The sequence below is a fragment of the Alligator mississippiensis genome, chromosome 2 (assembly GCF_030867095.1).
Source record: "Alligator mississippiensis isolate rAllMis1 chromosome 2, rAllMis1, whole genome shotgun sequence".
Classification (NCBI taxonomy): domain Eukaryota; kingdom Metazoa; phylum Chordata; order Crocodylia; family Alligatoridae; genus Alligator; species Alligator mississippiensis.
Genome location: NC_081825.1, coordinates 137123017 through 137142168, shown reverse-complemented (window position 1 = coordinate 137142168; position 19152 = coordinate 137123017).

Here is a 19152-nt window from a genome sequence, read left to right as displayed (position 1 = left end):
TCCCTGTTTTGAGGTTGGCATTGTTAAGGGCTATATGGCTAGGGGTCATCTTTAAGGGTCTTTATATGGTTTATGCGTTTTATTGTTTCAATGTTTATATTGGTATTGTTTTTTGTGAAGGTTTAAAGAAATATTATGGTTAAGTTACTATCCCTATGTGTTAATTGTGTTGTAGAGGTTGTACGTTATTTGGTTCATATTTGGTATTATATGTGAATTGTGGAATATTCTATATAGTATTATATGTTAAGACTTGTAAATTTTCTATGTTTTATATTAAGCATTTGTATTTATTCTTGTAATAAATTGTACATAGTTAAGTATTTGGTTTTGGCATAGCTCTATAGAGAAGGGAGGAAGCCACTTTAGTAGCTAATCCCTTCCTCAGCACCCTGCTTGACCACCAGCACTGTCAACAGAGGACAGGGCACATCCCCTGGGTGTACCCAGGCTACGAAAGCATAAATTGCTACAGAACAATGTTGTCTGTAACAAAATATATCAAGGAATTAAAACCTTTATGTTTGCAAACAAAACGGGAACTTGCCACACGCTGTCACAACGTGACTCCTTTCTTGTGGCAGCGATTGTCATTAAAATAGGGATGGAAGAATGATCTGCATTTGCTTAATGTTAGGAAGCAATTCTGCCCCTCTAACTCATGTTAAACCAATAGCTTACAACATGCATGGAGCTAAGTCCAAGGGAAGATGCTTATCAGTTGGAGTAATGATGAGACAGCTCTTAATTTTGCATAAACTTCTGAAGCATGCACTTTGGAGAGGAGCTGCCCAAAGACTCCGTTCTAGTGCAGCTCATGACTTGAGACACTGCTGGAATCTAAGCTTTATAGCCATTATTCTCCAGTCTGCCTAAATTGTCTCCTTGTAGCTACAGTCCCATTCTGGGTAGGATATTGAAAAGCACTGTGTTGGCCTACCTCTTCCACTGTTGGAATCACTGTGTGATTTAGAGTTAAAGCAATGCTGAGTGCTTTTGAAAATCCTACACAGGATTGTTTTTATGAGTCGCATTACTCAGTGAACATCCCCGTGGATTTCACCAGTACTATTTCTTGAATTAGGTGCTACTGAATGGAATTAGGGTTATAACAGTGATGTGATGTGAACAACACTTGTTGCACAACGTTTTGCCCCAAAAGTAATGATGACAGGGAACTGGGTGCTGGTGGGTAATCAGAATGCTTGTATTTGGTGAGGTTGGAGACCAGATCACATCTGTAAATGGAATGCACAGTTTGAATATATTATTTAAGAAAAAAATGGTTAAATTAGACTTGAAATACCTGTCATAGTTTTTTGGAATATGGGTCTCTTTCTGCAGTTTGCACAAAACTTCCTGAAAGCTATTTCTGGAGCCCATCTGCCAAGCACATAAAAAAAAAAATTACATCTGATGGCCTAGCATTGCAGTGACTTAACTGAACTAAAGTTTATACCACAACTAGAGAAAGGGGTGGTGCAGGTGTGTGTGATATATATTAGCTTTGAGAGTCAAATCAAATTCTGTAAAATGCCATAAATCTCCAGTAGACCAATAGACCGGAGTGAGATTTTTGAGGGGGAAAAGTATCACACATATAGCTTTATATTAATTCATTTATAAGCATGTTATTAGAGTCAGTTGAGGACTGACTATACTTGAAAAACTATGTGAATGTGTTACACTATGGCTAGAAACAGAAATTACATGTAAACCGGTATACGTGATCGTAAACTGTTTCAAATTTGTAACACGACAGAAGTTCAGTGCACATAAACCACTTTCAAAATGGCCAAAACTGGTTTAAGATAAACCTGGATGGATGTAATATTAGATGTAGTGGATTTAGGTTAAATTGGTTTATTGAGCTTCTGCCCCCTTCTCAGGGTGGGCGGGCTAGCTAAGGCTCAAGCTTTCTGCTCCAGCCCAGCATGAAGATGTGCTCTAGTGTGCCCCAGCTTCTGGTCTGGGCCACTTCAGGTATGTGGTTTCATTTCTGAAATCAAAAGTGAATGTCTGTTTGCTTGCTTATTGGTTCAATCTACGCAGCTTAGACTAACCTGCAAAGATTGAATTTATTCAGCCTTAGGTTTTTTGATTGTCTGTACTTAGCCTTAGAGAGTGTTCCCTTTTCACTTCTCAGGTTTGCCACACAACTAAGATAGTGGGGGCATTTCTATTGTGCCTCCTTTAAATTAATTGGCTGCTGAGTAAATTATTGTTTATTTGTGTAATAAATGTGCTGCACTATCAGATGTAATTTTTTGTCTTCCATTGACTATTTACTCTTGTTGAATACTAATGTATAATAATGCACCATTAGTGAAGACAGACTGCCATGATAATAATTCAAAGTAAAGAGCATATATCATGGGGCTGCAATATGTTTTTGTACTCTCTTTTTCCTCCCTCTTGAAAAAAGTACTATATTGAGATATAGATCTCTCATAGATTTGGTTATGACCTTTGTTATTGTTTGAGTTTTAAGCTAGTAGATGTAGTTCTAGCCATGTTGATGCCTATCTCCAGGATGGCACACACATATTCTGCCACTTGAAAGAGCTTTAGTTTGCTTTTTGACCTCTTAGAGTTGCATAATTTCAATGCCACAGTCCTGCTAATTGTTCTGACTTCCAGCAAATACTGTGCTATTATCTAAGCGGTGATTCAAGGAACATCCAACTGTAATGTGCTCTGTTGTACCAACAAGAGAAACATGCAAAATATGATACAAATGCAAACCAAAGTCTATTAGCCAATTAATGAAATCTCTCTGTTTGGAAACTCTCAGAGGCCAATCTGCGGGGGTGTGCCATGTATGCCATAAAACCCCTTTGGACAAAAGGCAGAAAACATCTGGTGTCTTTTTTAAATAAAAACCATAATTGTGTTTTTAGGCCTTGTTGTCTGCACATGATGGTAATGGGCCTGCTAGGCATAATTAGCTGACAAGTGACAAAAGAGACCACTGTAGCTAACAGGAGGCTGAGTGCCAGAATCATTAGATGGATTGGGTAGCAGCCATGAGAACTAGCAGTTATGTGGCTGATGCATGGGAGGCAGGAAGGTAGAGTTTGTCTGAATGCAGTGGGTGCTGGGAAAAGGAAGCTGGATACAATAGGAGTGAATGAAGTGGGGCTGGCCATTTTGTAATTCATCTTATGAAAAATGGATCTTCTGTGGCCTTTTTATTTTTGTCTGAATGTAATGATTGCACCAGTTCTTCTTAGTCACTCAGGGCCAAATCCCTGCTTTTTTCCCTCAAATGAATAATCTCTTGGAAGACAATGGGGTATTTGTGCGAAGAGGATAAACGGGATTTGCGCCTGAATTTAGTGCATGTCAATGTGGAAAGGGACTTTTAAAAGCTCCAGACATTGAACTAACTCTACACCAGTTACAGTCAGGGGTAAAATTCTCCTTAGTTCCTTAGGAGCAGGGTTAGTCAATACTAGCTGCTTTGGAGACTCTCTCCTGTGGTGTATTTTTGCACCAAGAGCATGAGCGTCGGGAACATTAATGGATTAAGATGATGTTAGCTATCAAAAGAGAGAGTAGACCATCTTTTTTTCTCCCTAGAGCATATCAAGAAAAGCCCTTACTTAACTCTAAACCCAAGAGTTATTCCCTTGATTTTGACAGGAGTGCTCACAGATTTGCATGCAGCCACAACATTTTGTTCGAAATCTTATGCAAATTACTTTGAGAAATGTATAACTCTATACTCTGCATGCAGCGAACCAATTTCAAGTCAACCCATCCTACCCTTCTCAGTATTAGAAGTAGGTCATGCCCTTGTACATGGATAGGTGGATATTAGAGAAGAGATTTTGGTATTTGAAGGGTATCTGAGTAGTTAACGCAGGGATAGCTGGGACAATGGGTTTGCTCAATGTGCTGATGATGTTGGTTGTCTGCGGCCATTTGATGGGGAGAAGGCCTTTGGTAAGTTTAAACTCCACACACAAGAATCAGTTAAATGAGCTCAGCATCAAACATGGGGAGCTGAAACAAACTTACTGAATGCAGTTGAGCTGGCCTCTCTGCTGAGTTGTCCCATCAACTCAAGTATCAACTCAATCCCCTAGCTGTTGTGAAGCAAGCATTGCTTTTACTGGGCACAATTTCACCCTTGTCCAAACCAGGAGTCACAACCTGAGAAACTACCTAGGGCAGAAGGTAGGCAAAATCCTACTGGTCTTAATCTATTTGGGCCAATCCCTTGGCTTTGGCTCCAGCTATTTTGGATTGTCTGCCTTGGAGGTGCAAAACATCCAGGGACCTGTCTTAAAGGGGAACCAAGCCCCTTTGGGCAGAAGCAAGCACTTAGTTGGCATACAGCCTGCATTTTCAACTCTATTGTGGTGGCAGAGAGCATGGACGTCTACTGGATATCAAAGTAGTCCCTATGGGTGCTGTTACAGGTTACTTTTAAACCATTTAAAACCTGTAGAATCTTAGGCCATCTTAAAGTTAGAACGGTTTCAGATTAGTCACAGGTTATGGTTTAATGCTATCTAAAACCTGCACAACTCTGCAGGGGCGTGGATGAGACTACCTTGTGTCAAGTTCAGCACAGAATTGTGTAGACTGGTCTTAAACCTTGGGTTGAATTGGTTAGTGACTTCAAAACATTTGAACAAAAGGTCAGGAACAGGGGGGCAGGTTAGTAGGGTGATCCTCACCAAAAGCCACACATGATACAAACTGAAATGGGAGAAGAATCTGTGAAATGCTGAATGGAGCACCCATAACACATGTTCTTTTTTTCCTTTTTGTTTAAGTTCTGATTGATTCATTTTGCTTTGCTTGTGTGCACCTACAGTGAATGAACACGGTTAATGCAATAGTCAATGTTGTGCAAGGCCTGATGTGCCAGTTGCACAAAATAATGCACACAGCGATGCTCCTCAAAGAAGCTGAAGAATAATTTCCAAGCCTGAGATTTTTTAGCTTAAAATAGCTTTCAAATGCAGTGGGAATTAAGAAATATCTTCTTCACAGAAACTTCACTGAAGTACATCCCTTATTTTCCATGTACCCCCCCTAAAAATGTAAAGGGAATGTTTCCAAAGTATAAAGAAGTCACATTTTCTTTTCTTTCCTTTTTATCTTTCTCTCTCTCATTTTTTAAACAGGGAAAATCCTTTCTTGTCCAGCTCAGGTGTTCACTATGAACAGGAGGGTCAGAATAGGATTTTGAATGAGGTGGGGACATTTAGCCCTGCTGTAATACTTGTAGGAGAATAGGTGACCATAATGAACAGAGAAACCTCTGTGGAAAACCCAGGTGCTCAGCTGGCATGGGGGAATCAGTAGACAGGTGCTTCTCACATTGTATTTGTGGTAAAGCAATTACTCTTATTTCACTGGAACACTATTCCTGGAGATATCATGGGGCTGAGAAGTGATCATTCATGGTCCATAAAGGTCTTACACTACTTCTTGCAAGAAATAGGGGTGAAAATTCCTAATTTGTGTCCAAATGCTCATTATAACTCTTTTGAGTTTATAGAAGCCTCATTATGCTAGGTGCTTTACAAACAGAAACCAAGATGGTCCTGGCCTCAACCAGCTTTCTTTAATAGGCATAATAATTGCATCTATCTAACCAAAACTCCAGTTTTTAAATGATGAGATTGCTTTTCCCCAAACTAGTTTTCAACTATGTAGCATAACAGAGATTGCCCACTTTATTCCACTGAAAAGATAGCCATATTTTACTGATGGGAAAAATTACTCTTATGTACAGACTCAGGATGAAAGGCATCACATAAATGTCAGGCTCTAATTAGGTTGGATACTATGCTGCTGTAAACTGAAATAGCTCTATTGATTTACACAAGGTAAAAATCTGGTCCATTATTTTGAATTATTCTCTTGAAGTTCAGACCACGCTTATTGTAGTATAGGAATGCTACTTTGTGCTTGGAAGTGTAATCAGATGGGGCACTGGATATGAATTTCCCATTTCTAGCTTTCCTATTTACCTGTCGGGGTCACTATTCTCTGTACCTCCGTTTCCCTACCTCTAGAATGGGGATACTTAACTTATTGGCAACCACGGTCCTGGTTGAGTATCCCCCTTATAGCTTCTCATTGGGAAGCACTGCTTGCAGACACATACTAGATTCATATGCTTCTAAATTCCCTTGGCTCTGGGAAGGGCTGGGCTGTGGCCTCTTCAGTGCAATCCCCAAGCCCAGACTATCTGTCCAATACCAGGCCGATTTCTGGACACCAGTTACTGAAGTACATCACTTCCCAGGGCTTTATTGTCATGGCTACTGCAAAAGGTTTTATAAACCCATCATTCTTTACTCATGGATAAAGCAGGGGAGATAAGAAGCATTGGTACAAAAGTTCCCTCCCTCAGAGTCTTCACTCTCTTGAGCATGGTATAGGTTTTAGCTTAAGCTTTCAAGGCTAGGGACAAAAATTACAAATAAACTGGCATAAGTGATTAGAAACTGGTTCAAAAGTGTAACACAACAGAAGTTCAGTGCACATAAAACACTAACAAAATGGCCAAAACATATTTAAGATAAACCTGGATAGATGTATCAGACTTAACTGATTTAGGTTAAATCAGTTTATTTAACTTCTGTCCCGAATCCCCTCCAGATTCAAGTTAGATTCAAGTTCAGCGCTGACAAGTGCAAGGTACTGCACCTGGGGGGGAAGAACCAGCAGCATACCTAGAGGCTGGGGAACTCCCTTCTCATCAGTGCAGAGGCAGAAAAGGATCTTGGAGTCATTATTAATGCCAAAATGAACATGGGCCAACAGTGTGGGGACGTGGTCAGGAAGGCCAACCACACCTTGTCATGCATCCACAGATACATCTCGAGCAGGTCCAAGGAGGTGATCCTCCCCCTCTATGTGACACTGGTCAGGCTGCAGTTGGAGTACTGCATCCAGTTCTGGACGCCGCACTTCAGGAGGGATGTGGACAACATGGAGAGGGTCCAGAGGAGGGCAACCCGCATGATCAGGAGTCAGCGGGGTAGGTCCTACGAGGAGAGGCTATGGGACCTGAACCTGCTCAACCTCCACAAGAGAAGGCTGAGGGGGAGATCTAGTGGCCATTTACAAATTAGTCAGGGGGGACCAGCAGGCATTGGGAGAGTCCCTGTTCCTCTGAGCACTACCAGGAGTGACAAGAAATAACGGTCACAAGCTGGCAGAGGGTAGATTCAGACTAGATATCAGGAGACGTTACTTCACTATCAGGGTGGCTAGGATCTGGAACCAACTTCCAAGAGAAGTGGTGCTGGCTCCTACCCTGGGGGTCTTTAGAAGGAGGCTGGATGAACACCTTACCAGGGTTGTTTGACCCCAGTACTCTTTCCTGCCATGGCAGGGGGTCAGACTTGATGATCTATTCAGGTCCCTTCCGACACTACCAACTATGAAACTATGAACTCACAGTCCCCCAGCATCCCAGGATGCTTTGCACCTCCCCTGCAAATGCCTTCTTGCAGGGCAGACGGGCGGGCTAGCCTTGCCCCAAGATGTCTGCTTCATCTGAGCAGGGAGGTGTGATCTAAACACCCCTGGGTATCTACAGGCATGTGGTTGCATTTTTGGAATCAAAAGTAAATGTCTGTTCACTTTCTTATCGTTTCAATCTACACAGCTTAGACTCACTGGCAACGATTGACTTGATTCAGTCTTGTGCTTTTTGACTGTCTGTACTTAGCCCAAGTGTTCAAAAGTTCATCCTCTGGTATTTTTCAGGCCCAGCAGTTCCCTCCCTCAGAAAGCATACCTATTTATAATCTCTGAACCTTCTTAATTCTTTATGTTTTTAAAACCAAGTTCTAACATCCTGTTCCTTCTTTTCTGGTGGGGATGTCCTGATATACCAGCCCCCTCCCCCCCCCCAATAACCTGGAAAGAACTTGTTTCCTCTAAGCTGCAGCCATTACATTATCCTAAAGAGCTCCCATTGGAATGGAAGGGTATTCAGGTTGACAACTTTTTGTTGTTCTTGTCACGCCTTGCTAGCCAAGGTAAGGGAGATCATGTCATGGACCCTGTTAGCAAATGGCTAGTTCAGGGCACATTGCAATGTTCAATTATACAGCAATTTCATAAAGCCAACCAGATCTCAGAAGCTTTGCACAGATCTATTCCCCAAATTGTCACATTTGATTAAAATAAAATAATGCATATGTTACTGAGCTTGTAAGTCTTTAGAATGGGAAATGTCTTTATTCTGTGTTTTTATAGTCCCTAGCAAAATGGGATCTTGATTCATGACTAGCTATCCTCATGGCTACAATAATGCACATTATTATGGAATCTGTAGATCTTTATATTTAAAGATTCCATAAAATAGTTAAATGTTACTATTATAATGCCTTCTTTCCAAGGTCCTCTCTCTAACATTGAGAATGTGGTTCTCAACATTAATTACTTTGCATCCCCTACTAGGAGGGAAGCAAATCTTCCCATTTAGCAAATAAGAGACTTGAAAGGCACTGAAACTAAGGTCTCTGAATTGGACTGCCTTACTTTCTGAGTGAAAGCTGTTGAATTATGTTGGGTAAAGGTGATGTAAGTAGGGCCAGTCTAAGCTATTTGGCTGCATTTCGAAAAATAAACTTTGTTCTCCTTTTCCCCGTTATTTGCATAAACCTGCCAGTCAGTCAGAAATCATTGCTCATCAATTAGCTCTAAAAAGGCTGCTCCCTCCAATTCTGCCACTCTATGCTGTGAAGTATGAGTGAAGATTTGGGGTCTTCATGTTGGAGCAGGAACCCACTATAAATCACTGTCCTGTACTTTAATTGAGAAGAACAGTCTGTACTTCAGAGGCTTGAATATGGGTATAGAGGAGGCATGAGATACTGTGGGACATCACAGCTCCTCCTTAGTGATGCTTCCTGCATGGTATGGAGCATATGGATGTGGATAACTGAAGTGAGGGCAGAGCATCTGCTGCTATTGAGATTTGCAAATGCTTTCAGACTTCCCATCTTCATGAGACAGCAGCTACTTAAGGAGTATGAGGCCATTGAGTGTTTTCCTGAATGTAGTTCTGCAAGCATTGCTTGACTATTGTGAATGAACCCTTAGTCTCAAACTTCTTTGTGCATCTTTTTAGGTCCTAGAACTTGAAGTAGCAGTAAACTCAAGAGTTGTCCCCTTTGCTCTTTTATCATCATTGACCTCATGAATCCTGACTAGTTCTAGTTATGCAGGGTGTTGAGGGAGCTAGCAGGGGTTATTGCTGGGCCCTTGGCACCGCTTTATGAGCGCTCGTGGTGCTTGGGCCAGGTGCCAGATGATTGGAAGATAGCCAATGTGGTCCCCATCTTTAAGAAAGAGAGGAGGGAGGACCCGGGCAACTATAGGCCCATCAGTCTTACCTCAATCCTGGGGAAACTCTTTGAGAAGATCATCAAGGAGCACATCTGTGAGGGGCCGGCATCGGGGATGATGCTCAAGGGCAACCAGCACAGTTTCATTAGGGGCAGGTCATGTCAGACCAACCTGATTGCCTTTTACGATCAGGTCACAAAAGCATTGGATGCAGGTGTCGCCATGGATGTAGTCTTTCTGGACTTCAGCAAGGCCTTTGACACTGTCGACCACCCCAACCTCATTTAAAGGAGGCAAGTGTAGCATCGATGCCTACACAGTCAGATGGATTGCTAATTGGCTGAAGGGTCTAACTCAGAGGGTGGTGGTGGATGGGTCATATTCGACCTGGGGGGAAGTGGGCAGCGGAGTCCCCCAGGGCTCAGTCCTTGGGCCTGCGCTGTTCAATGTCTTTATCAGCGATTTGGACAATGGGGTGAAAAGCAACCTGTTCAAATTTGCTGATGATACCAAAATTTGGGGTGAGGTGGGCATGCTAGCAGGGAGGGAAAGACTGCAGAAAGACCTGGATAGGTTGCAAGGATGAGCTAACAAAAACAGGATATGTTTCAATACAGACAAGTGCAGGGTGCTGCACTTGGGCAGTAGTAACTGGCAGCACACTTATAAGATGGGAAACTCCCTTCCTGAGAGCACGGAGGCAGAAAGGGATCTTGGAGTCATCGACTCCAAGATGAACATGGGCCGACAATGCGAGGTCACGGTCAGCAGGGCTAACCGGACCCTATCGTGCATCCACAGGTGCATCTCAAGTAGGGCTAAGGAGGTGATCCTCCCCCTCTATGCGACACTGGTCAGGCCACAGCTGGAGTACTGTGTCCAGTTCTGGGCACCCCACTTCAAGAGGGATGTGGGCAACATTGAGAGGGTCCAGAGGAGGGCCACCCACATGATCCAGGGACAACAATGAGAGGCTATGGGACCTGAACCTGTTCAGCCTTTGCAAGGGAAGGCTGAGGGGGGACCTTGTGACCAACTATAAACTCACTAGGGGGGACCAGAAGGGTTTGGGGGAGACCTTGTTTGTCCTAGCACCCCCCGGGGTAACAAGGAATACTGGCCACAAGTTGTTGGAGAGTAGGTTTAGATTAGACATCTATAAGAACTACTTCACAGTTAGGGCGGCTAGGATCTGGAACCAACTTCCAAGGGAAGTGGTGCTGGCTCCTACTCTGGGGGTCTTTAAGAAGCGGCTTGATGCCTACCTGGCTGGGGTCACTTGAGCCCAGTTTTCCTCCTGCCCAGGCAGGGGGTCGGACTTGAAGATCTACAAGGTCCCTTCTGAAACTACTTCTATGATTCTATGCCCTAGCCAGCCAACGTCATAGACTCCTCTAGGGCAGTGGTTCTCAACCTTTTCTGTACCAGGACCCATTTGTAAACACTGATGGCCAGTCCTGACCTAGTACCCCTCACTCCTGACCTGCTGCCCTCAGTCCCCAGCTCCCCAGTGTGTGGAGCATGGGGGATCCTCAAGTATCCCCTTGCAGGCTAGAACTCTGCCACCCTGTAAGGGAAAAGCTACAGTTTCCCACACTTTTCTCCTTTGAAGGAGAATTCATTTTTATAGTTTGTTTGAGACCCTTTCATATAGCCTGAGACCGACTTTTGGGTTGCGACCCATGGGTTGAGAAACACTGCTCTAGGGTAGTACGTGAACCCATAGGCAGATCTAGAATTTTGAAAAGGGGGATTCAGATGGTGAGATGAATCTTCCCATATGAAATGACACCAATTTTCTCCAGTTAAAAATAAATTAGAAGCTTTACTCATATGCTAGGGGCTGAGGGCTGTATTGTTCAGTTAAAGATTGAAGCAAAAACAAATATAACTTCATTGGAATGGGTTAAAGACAATCTGCAGGGCTGTAAAGTAGGAACTTAATTACCAGGAGCAACTAACAGGCAGCAGAACTGCAGAGCAAAGGATAGCTTGCTTGGTGGAACATCAAGCCCATTAAAAAGAAGAGATGGTCATTAAGACCTGTAGAATGAAGAGTTTCAAAGGGATCAGGTGGATTACAATGTGCCATAAAGTCAATTGACTCCCTTGGCACTGCCTGAATAGAAATGCAAATGTCACTGGCATTGCCAGGCAGTTGATTTTAAACTTTGGGTGGACCAGGAGTCAAAGGAGAGGCAGTAGAAGCGCACCAGTGGACTTCTCCCTCTCTGGATCTGCCCTTGGGTGAACCAACTGTGAACAGCACTGGGAGTGTCATCCAGGTGTTTCACCTTGGCCAAGGCAGCCCTGACCTTGCTTGTGTCATGGGAATACTTCCAAATAATTGTGAAGCTATAAACCCAAATACCATTTGCCATTTCCTCCTCAATACTCCAACTTTATCATTCTGTTCTGAGCACCTGCCTCGGAGCCTTGCCGGGTCCTACTTTTTTGTTCAACTCTACTCCCCTATTGTGTCACAATTATCTTATTTGTTCAGTATTTTTGAAAACAGCAAGAGAAAGTCCTTTCTAAGCACAATTAGTGGATGATTATCTGATGTTTTATTTGAGGAATCTAATAATTTTCATGTATCCTGTCTCTTCTTCCTTTTTTAATTTATTTAATTAGTGTGATCCTTGAAAGAACAGCTTGAAAGAACAGCTACCTAAATATAAAATACTTCAACCCAGAGCACTGTGAATATATGGATGTGTCAGTTCATTGCTCTTTCCCAGCACTGATATTGCAGTATTAAGCCACTTCCTATTTTCAAGGGAGGGGAACAGGCTGCCAGTTTGTGGCAGGGTCCAAAAAATGTTGTTCCTGAGAACCTTTCTTTATGTGACCTTTCTTCATGTGACCTCTTCTTGAGACCTTCCCAAGACTACTGGGAAACTAAATGCATCAGTGTGCAATGACATTCCATGCTTGCCTTTGTACAAGCACAAATGCACTGGTATCATGACCTTGTCATCTTTCTGTGGTGGGGGTATCTGCTTCACAATGACTATATGCTCTACACCTCATTCTTCAAAACTGTGACTGGACCTATTATGAAGTCAATGAAAACATTCCCAATAGTAGTCCAAGGAAAACAAAAATAATGCAGGGATTTAGTTGACAATTAAGCTTGGATGGTAATTCATCCTTGCACCTTTGATAGGCAGAGTAGATTACTGTAATGATTATTACTTATTATTTGTAACAATTATTACTGGCCAGATCATCAGTCGGTATAATCAGCATCACCCACTTTGAGTCAATCGAGCTATTGATATGCACTAGCTGTGGATACAGCCTTTAATATTTTAAGTGGACTAGCACAAATAAATGCCCACTTCATGAAACTTTAGTCTTCAAAGATCCTGTGATGAAGTGGAACTGGAAGAACCCAAAAGAGAAAGTGAAATGGAGAGGGAACAACTGCAACTTCAGTAAATATTGTCATTTTGAAGGAAGTGATTTGCCCTGAGAAAAGCTGCATGTAACCTCTTTATCAAGCAGTCAGAGGGATGCAATGTGTGATCTTGGGCCAACATCACATTTGCGATGGAACAACAAGATGACAGAACCAGTCATTTTCTTAGGAGCAGACCCACATTGCAAAAATCCTATTGCAATTAGTCTTGAAAATAAGAGAGATGACTCAGTATCCAGGCCTGAGTGGGGGCATACACGTTTGATATTGTAGAACAGAAATGAAGGTGGAGGTTACAACTCCCCCCCCCCCCCCAAAACAAAAAACAAACCCTAAAACTACCCCTCCTCCCCCAGGATGGGGATTTCAATTTATATTTCCCTTTGTATATTTCAGATTTAATTTCTAATTCCCATGGCTGCCCAGGGCAACATAATGTGATGGAGAAGATTCAGGCTAGCCAAGATACTGACTATATTCCCTTCCACTAGGATAAATTGGGAATAACTATGTAGAAATCAATGGAGTCATCCTTGTGTTAAACGGGCACATAAGTGATAAGAAGAAAGCCCAGAATTAGCTTGTCAGCCAAGGTACCATATAAATGAACTCATTTTTGTCTTAAAATGTTACTGAATTTAAAACTGTCTAGTGTGTGGGAGGAGGGGAAAGGAAAAAAAACAACAACTTGGGGGCCCAAGATTAGACTACTATTTAAGTACCTATATAAGTGCTATGGTTTTTGGTGTGGATTCCCCCCACAAAAAATGTCTTCTACAGATCCTATTGCTGTCACTTGAACTTCAGATGGAGCTGTGAGGTGGTCAAAGATTTGAAAAACCAAGCTTTCCTTTTAGGGTCTGATCCCAAATCCACTGGCATCAGTAGAAATAACTTGAGTAACATCAGTGGGCTTTAGATCTGGGCCAGGAGACTGAAAACTGGGCTCCTATATTTGAAAATCTTTACCTTTTGGAGCTCAGAGGGAAAAGCAGATGCCTTGGTTGTTCAGTGAGACACAGCTTGATCCAAACAGAATCTGAATTTTTTTTATTCTGACAAATTGTGGAGAAAAAGTGATTGAATCTCCACAAACAGAAAACCCAAACATTCCTCCAAAACTCATTTTGCTTTATCCCCTCTGAACAAAATAAATGGCATTTAGTGAATCTCTCTCAGCCTAAGTCACCACTGTGAAATTATAGGACAGTCAGAAGAGAATTGGAAGGAGACTGGGAGATTGACTGAGGTGGATGAAACACACTGATATCTTATTTTTTTTAAAGAGAAGCTTGTTTTAAAAGTAAAACTTTCCATGATGCTCTACTTCCTCTCATCTCACATTCCTTTGTTTCTTTAACAGAAAATAAAAAGCAGGAACTAGCTTATTTTTGTTTGCATATCACACAAAATAGCACTTCAGTGCAGAATACTTTAGTGTTGTTTTTCAGATCAGAGGCAAAGGATCATCCTCATCTTTTTTTTTATTCCCTGCAGGATCTGAGTTTCAAATACCTAGATAATGATTACTATCATAAAATAAGAAACCCATTGTAAATAAAGATAAAAAATAGTCTAGCACTGTTTGCATGTGTTTGTACATATGTGTGTATAAAGGAAAGAAAATGCATGCCAAGTTATTGAATAAGAATGGCAAGAAATGTTTTCCCTTCATGAGTTATATATTTTTTACCATGTCACAGAAGAGTCTTTTCTGCCACCTCTGGCTGTGTGTGTGTGTGTGGTTAGTTAACCAAAACCAAATCAAAAGAGATGAAATGACTGAAAAGGAAGCAGTAAGTTATTTCTCAAGGTAATTCTATAGGGATTTTTATCATGTGGCTGGTATGGTGACAAGAGCTATTGATGTGCATTAGTTGTGCTCTGGATGACATTTTCTGCTTTAAAAAAGACTGAACAACTTTGGTCCTAAAGTCAGAGCAGCATTCATGACAGGAGGATGCACTGACTGGCTGAAAGAGAGAACAGTTCTCTGCAACAAGACAGTATGTCAGATTTTGATACCCTGACTCAAAGAATAAAAACCTACCTCCATGATTTGCCGCATGAATTTCAATGGGATTACAACCAGTACAAGGTGCCACTTAATGTGAATGAAAGGAAAGAATCACAATCATGAAAATTAGGGATCTGTTGAGGCCAGTTATGCCCCCAAATATGTCTGTGAGATTCCACTAACTTGAATATGAAATTTATCTGTGGGTAGGACTGATCCCTTTGGACCAAACTGTTCCCTGTATAACAGCACAGAGATATGCAAGGGATAAATAAGGCCCATTAAGATTGTAGTGTTAACCCTTACAATACTTTTGCCAGTCTTATTTTGAAATTACTGAATGTGAATATGGTCGTAACTGTCCAAAAGAACTAACAGCAGGGACCTGAACGCCCATAGTTTCTTATGTACAACCCATATCTTTTTTTCCTAAAAAAAACCAGCTGCTGGAAAAATGGGTACACACTGTAAATGAAGAAATATGGTAAAAGCAGTCTCTGCCACATAGGCATCTGTCAGACGAAAGCTAAAGCAACTCTTCATGAAATCCATAGAGTGAAGAACAGTGAGCAGGCTCAGCTCCCTGGCTGTTATTTTCTAAAAGGAAAGATCTTTTTTTCCTCTGTTGTTCCTTTCGAAAACAAGGTGCATCTTATTTTAGGGTGTTATAGGTGAGAAAATGCAGTATTTTATAAGCAGGAAGGCTTGTTTTGTTTGCTCTTTACATGTGTATATATTATGGCTATAACTTATTTCTGAAGAGTTTGCCCTAAATGACTCTTTTATTTTCATGTTTTGCCTTGCAGCTTTAAGGCACTTGGAATGTCATGTCATAGAAGAAATGTTCTACTCAAATGTCTTTACATGTGAGATATCATTTTCACACCTTTCTAATCTGTTTCTTTTCCTCCTAATAATAAAATTGTTGTTTATCACAGAGCGCAACATTTCTTGGCACATGCTTCAGGACTTGTGCCACAGGAGCATAAGCCCTTTTTATCCACATCAACCCAAATCTATAATCTTACTTTCTTTCGTCTCAGATCAGATTTTTTATGGGAGAATGCATTACTTCTGCATGTGCTTGGTTTGCAGATGTGCAGATAGAGGGTTTAATTCTGACTTGTGCCAAAAACATGTGCTCTTGACATCAGAGAATCTTAAAAATGGTAGAACGGACTTTATAAGACTGGGATACATGACAAACTTATAGATATGAGAGAGGAAAGAAAAGAAACATTCCACATGCTGCTGACAAGATGGAACAGTGATAGCATTCAACAACAATTTTCACTTAGGCTTTTTAAACTTATGTTTTTCCTTCCACAACAACATCCTCACCCTATGGCCATGTACCAATGTAAGTGCTAATGGTGAAAAATGTCCATGGCTAGAAATGATTCTAAGAGATGGAACAGTACAGATGTTGAGTCTGCAACCCACCCAGCTCTTTACACCTTCTTCTTGAAACTGGGTGATCCTGGTCTGGGGAAAACACGGGCTGCTCCAGTCCTCCTGTTCCTGGGAGGACCTGAAGCAGCGTGGAAAAGCCACCTCCCACTTATACCAAGGACTGTGGTGTGAGAAGCAGGCAGAAGGCTGTGCTACTCCCTGCACTTGGCTCCCAGTGCTTTGCAGCTGACTGGATGGAGTAGCACAGCAAAGCCCCTTGACTGCTTCTCATTTCAAGATCTCCCACATGAGAAGCAGGTGGGGAGCAGCTGCCAGCTTCTCCCTTCTCCTTTTGCTCTGTGAGAGGGGTGGGAGCAGCTGCCTCTCATGTTGTCTCTAGACCAGGATGGCCCCAGCCTCTGGAAGGCACCAGACCCTTTCCCCCTGCTCCCCTTCTCTTGGCCCCAAGGACTATGCAGACATTCAGCCTGGGAGAAAGTGTCCCAGGAGCCATTTCTACCTCACTGCACACACATTATTTTTCTCCTAGAATGGCCTTTTTTACTTTGGAAGAAAAACCTTGAATGTCTGCACAATTTTAGTTTCTCCTGAAAGAATGGCAATTCTTCCAGTAGAAAATGAGGGCGCATCCAGACTAGCACAGCTGTGCGGGACGTGGTGCTGCAAACACATTTGCAGTGCCACATACTGCAGTCTGGTGTTCTCCGTGCTTCAGTGGGGCCTGAGTGTGTGCTGCTCCCTTTTTTTTCCCCCTGTTTTTTTGTCCCCATGAATATCCAGGGCTCAAAAACAAAACATGACTCCCCCACCCCCACCCCAAACCAAGCAGCACATGCTTGGGCAGCATGTGCAGCTAAAAAGTGGAGTCAGGTCAGTTGGAGCTGCACTTCGGCTGCTGGCCAGGCTCCACACAGCAGGATCACTGTGATTGCAGCCTCTGGAGGCCCCCAAGATCCCAGGCAAGGCTGCTGGGGCCAGCCCAGTGCTGGCCCCAGACTCACCTGCTGATCTGGGGCAGCTTGCCGTGCGCCAAAATGTGCATGGCACAGGCATTCCCCAGCAACAAGTAGCTGTGGCAGAAGGTGCACCACTGCTACTTGTCTGTGGGGAACCAAATGTGCATGAATATCTGGACACGCTTTGAATGTCTGTACATGGTCTATGTCACAGTGAACTTCCATCCACAAAAATATAGCTGTGTTCCTATGGGAAAATGGATTGTCACTCCTGACAATGAAGCTTATGCACTCAGGAAATGTCTCGCTCAGCAATTAGCCTGCATTCCTACATGCACAAGTTATTTCATGGTAGGAATCCCAAGACACCAGATTTTCAAAAAAGGGATTATTATTTTTAAGGATTGTGAGGACTCAATCTGGACAGTTTAAATATGCCTAACTTCTGGAGCATGGATACTCAGCACTTTCTGATAATCTAGGCACTTTTATTGTGTTCCAAGTTGGGTATGTAATTTTCAAGACATTGGCCTTAAATCTGTCAATACAATGATGTTTCATTACTGCTGCAAAAGCAATACATTTATATATAATTGATATTTTCAATCTACATTAATATTAAAATGGTTCATTCCTTAAATAGTTTGTATTTTGTAATAATATCTTATGATGATTAGGCCTATAAAAGAACTGTATCTAATATTGTTATACAAACAAAATAGTATTTTTACAGATTGCAAATCAAATGTTTTATACATTGTAAGAGCCCTGAATCTGTTACCTTATGATCTTGCATATTGTTAAGTAAACAATGCACCAGACAAGTAATCACCCACATGCTATGAAAGCTTTTTGTCAGATGTTATACAAAATAAAACAAAGCATAATTATTATGAATACAATACCCTCCTAAGCAGCCTATCTCATTCCAGTTGTGGTCACTAAACTACTTAGCTTTTATTCAAGGAAATATGTAAAGCCTTTTTAGAACCCCAGCACATTAAAAAAGAATTGTGGCAGCCTTTCATAATCAATACATGATTATTAGAATAGCTTACATCTATGGGATATTCTTTAGCTATTGTAATCCCAATATTCCTTTCTAAAATTGACATTTGCATACTATTGTTTTTTCTTTCAAGTTTCAGTCCCAGCAGTGCCACCTACAGGCTATTTGCCTTTGACTGCAGAATGTGTTGTTTCATCTGAAGAAGGGATTCACATAATATATTTGCAGAGGAAATGAAGCCAGATCTCACGGAAAATAATTTTCTTCCAATATATCAGAAATCCATAGAGCAATTTTTTTCCTGCAATGCATCTAGAACAGAGGCAAAAACATTGCTCTCCCCATACTTATTAGTTTTAGAATACTGATAGCAAGTATAGGGGTACGTACATCTCATGTACTTAGAGGGACAGTTGCTTAGCTGCTGAATACAGTGGGCTTATGGTGAATACAGGTGCTTGGGATCTAGCCCAGAGGTATTATGAATCACTTAGAATTGCTCAATTTTGCTAGAAATTATGAATTGAACTATATTGACTAATAAGCAAGCAATGTAATCATGTTTTGGTTATTAATGGTTGCTAAGAACTACTTCAGTATCATAGCCCTTATGAATACAAATCTCTTACCTCCCAGAGCTTTCTCTGCCATCCATGTGTTCTAACCCTCCTTCACTAGGACACCAAAGAAGTCAAAAAAAGTTCCTCTTCTCCTCATCCAGATAAAACATCTCTTTTTTTTTTTCTGTCCTACTGTCCCCCAGTGCTCTGCTACCAGATGCTTCATGATACACTCCTGCAGCACTGCCCAATACAGCATGTCCAGCCAGACATGCTATTATGACATCAAGTGAGTGTCAGGACTGAAAAACTGTGATGTGTAATTACCTGGGATACTGTAAGTATTTTCCCTTATTCTCTCCTCCTTTGATTAATCTGCCCCTGAATTACTGAAAGTCCAACAGCTAAATAAGTTAAATGGTTTCTCAGGTTTTTCATAG